A 2,639-nucleotide genomic window follows, 5' to 3' on the forward strand; every position below is an offset into this window, starting at 1 on the left:
ATATATATATATATATATATATATATTAGCAGAGATACCCACCTTGCTCGGGATTAAAATAGCATAGTTTTTTCATTGTTTTACCTGTTTCAGTCATGTGACTGCGGCCATGCTGGAGTACCGCCGTTGGTCGAACATATATATATATATATATATATATATACACATACACACATAGATATATATATTTTCTCCAGCAAATCATCAATGAAGAAGACCGAACTCAACTCCAGTCTGATCTATATGCGGTGAGTCAATAGGCAGACACAAACAAAATACAGCTAAACGAGAGAAAATTTGACCTGATGCATTTTGGAAGAAAGACTATACTAAAACAGCCATACTCTCTTCCTTCAGGAGAACCGTTTACAGCGTCTAATAACACCAGGGACCTAGAAATAATTGTTGATAACAATCTCAGTTGGAGTGCCCACATCAACAATAAGGTTGATATAGCTCGTAGGATAAGCTCCTGGATCTTAAGAACATTCCAGTCCAGAGAACAAGGTGTCATCATTCCACTTTTCTCCTCCTTTTTACGGCCACACCTCGAATACTTCTTCCCACTGTGGTCTCCCCATACAAAACAAAACACCTCGAAAATTGAATCACCCCAGAGGGCATTCACTAAACGAATTAAGGGCATGACTGATCTCAATTATTGGGACCGCCTTAAAGCCTTGAAACTCTACTATCTCCAGCGCCGCCGCGAGTGGTACATCATTTGCACGATGTGGAGACTATACTGCCAACATTGCCCAAACGACCTGAACATTAGCTTCAAGATTCATCCAAGGCTAGGACCACGGGCCATACGTCCCCTACCCAATTCAGGATCACAACAAATAGGTACACTACGACACAATTTCTTTTCCACAATAGACCCTGCCCTGTTGAACATTGTCCCAAAACTGATCAAAGAGGAAAAGTATCCCATCACCTTTAAACGGAGTCTGGACAAATTTCTTCAAGGAATACCAGATTAGCCACCTATACCTGGATACAACTCACAACTTAAATAGATCATGATACCATAAAACTTGACTTAAAAAGGATTTAGATAATCCTATCAGGTGGTGCTATTAAATTAGACATGGCCTGGACCAAAGATTGGTCCAGGCCATGTCTAAATTGGCATAGTAATCTTTGGAGATTACTATGCCAAATTGCTGAGGCAGTTACGAAAGACTATCAAGACAAAATGCCCTGAAAACTGACGAAAGGTGTCTTGTATTATCAGGAAAATGCTGCAGCACAGCAGTCGTTGGTTTCAATGGCTGTTGTGAATGACTGTGGCTTTGAGTTGGTCGATCGCCGTCCTTAATCTCCTGATTTGGCACTATCTGACTATCATCTGTTCCCCAATATGAAAAACATTTGGCTGGGAACCAGTATCGCAGTGATGATGAAGTCATATCTGCTGTTGATGACTCTTTTAACTAATATGGTGTAAGTTTCTTCACCAATGAGATCCAAGTATTGCAACATTGGAAGAAGTGTGTAGATCGTAATGGGGACTATGTTGAAAAAGAAACCTCATTTGATCACATTCCATAAGAGTATTTTGTTCAGCCTATGAACTTTTCAGCCGACCCTCACACACACACACACACACACACACACAAACACACAAACACACACACATATAGATAGATACATGTGTGTGCGTTTATCTATCTATCTATCTATCTATCTATCTATCTTTCTCTCTCACTCTCTCTTTCTCTCTCACTCTCTCTTTCTCTCTCACTCTCTCTTTCTCTCTCACTTTCTCTCTCTATATATATACACATACACACATACACACACATACATATAAATATATACATGCATGCATTAACGGTGATCGTATTAGTCTTAACTTAATCGAGTTAGCTCTCATCAGGTCGAAGAAAGATCACGACTTTTCAGAATCAGCAAACTGCTGTGAATTCGAACCCAGACCGGTGAAATAATGAAGTTTAACAGAATAGATTATTCAATTTGACTTTCTAATAAGGTATTATCACTCTCACCCTTTGTGCAGGAGATATTAATGACTCCTTATAAGGCTTGGGGCGGGATAAAAGAAAAGTAAACTGTTATTTATGTCTCCCCAAAGTGTTAATAACGAAAATCAAGAGAAATGAATTCAAGAGAGCGTCGACCCCAGATCACACATTCAGATCACGGACAGCTTACATGTTACTTCACAGGATTCGCCCTTGAGAACACACTAGGACACACACACACAATATATACACACACAGAGTATGTGTGTGTGTGTGTGTGTATGAGGGAGAAAGAGAAAGAGAAGGAGAAAGAGAGAGAGAAAGAGATAGCGCAGGTCAGGTCGTTGTGAGATAAACTAGACTGTATAAATCCGGTTTTTACTCGAATGAGATAGCATTCATATCATATCTCATAGACTGGTCATTTGCAGAATTTGTACACCGACACTGGTTAGCAATCTTTTGAGTACATGCAAAAACATTACATCTACAACTATATTTATCTTTGAGGCTGGTGCATTTGTATGTAGAAGCACTTCTATTATTTTCCATATTCACGGGCGTGTAAGTATGTCTGTCTGTCTGTCTGTCTGTCTGTCTGTCTGTCTGTCTGTCTGTCTGTATGCATGTATGCATGCATGTATATAT

At 39.5% G+C, this 2,639-nt stretch overlaps 1 protein-coding gene across 1 annotated transcript in view; it reads left to right on the top strand.

Moving 5' to 3' along the window:
* Positions 1-2,639, top strand: part of LOC106871644 (calcium and integrin-binding protein 1) — a 443,076-nt gene that overhangs the window by 105,475 nt on the left and 334,962 nt on the right. The window lies entirely within an intron of this gene.

Source organism: Octopus bimaculoides, chromosome 19, assembly GCF_001194135.2.
Source record: "Octopus bimaculoides isolate UCB-OBI-ISO-001 chromosome 19, ASM119413v2, whole genome shotgun sequence".
NCBI lineage: Eukaryota > Metazoa > Mollusca > Cephalopoda > Octopoda > Octopodidae > Octopus > Octopus bimaculoides.